Source organism: Lytechinus variegatus, chromosome 1 (genome assembly GCF_018143015.1).
Source record: "Lytechinus variegatus isolate NC3 chromosome 1, Lvar_3.0, whole genome shotgun sequence".
Taxonomy (NCBI): domain Eukaryota; kingdom Metazoa; phylum Echinodermata; class Echinoidea; order Temnopleuroida; family Toxopneustidae; genus Lytechinus; species Lytechinus variegatus.
In genome coordinates this window covers 57,056,423-57,057,082 of record NC_054740.1, presented here as the reverse complement: position 1 = coordinate 57,057,082, position 660 = coordinate 57,056,423, and positions in this window count along the sequence as shown.

Here is a 660-nt window from a genome sequence, read left to right as displayed (position 1 = left end):
CCATCTACATGTGGTATCCCATCATCACAAGGTTATCTTGCTTATCGTACGATCTCCTAGTATGGCATACGATTAAGATCGTATGAATTGTGTTCGGCTTCACGATCATTGTAGAGTTTGTGTGTGTGTGTGCGTGTCTTCAAAATAAAAGGATCGTAGCCCTTAAATACATCGTAGAGGTAAGGTAAAGTTATTGTATGACCGCCGCAAGGCCATTGTACGATCAAGCGCAGGGACGTCGTGCAATGTACAGGCATCGTAGGATAAAGCACAATGACAAGGTAGGATCGTACGGGCATCCTATACATCAGCACTGTTTTATCGCACGATCAGCCTAGTGCAGGGACATCGAAAGGCCTCTGTAAATCTCACGATGTTCCGAAAATATTGTAAGCGTACAAATGGTAGCATGTAGTGTAGCCACCTACAATGCCACCAAAAAAGAACATGGACTAATATCGTAGGCCTATGATTAGCAGGATACGATCTACTTACGTGCACTCTACAATGGTCGTAGCCCAGATGTAAATGGGGTGTTAGATTTTAGGAGGTTTGAGATTAGTATTAAGACATCTTTCAAAAGAAACCTTACCAACTGTATGTGATCAAATTGACAGTGAGATGCGGCAAAGGAAAATGTTAAGATGGTGCAATGAAGAA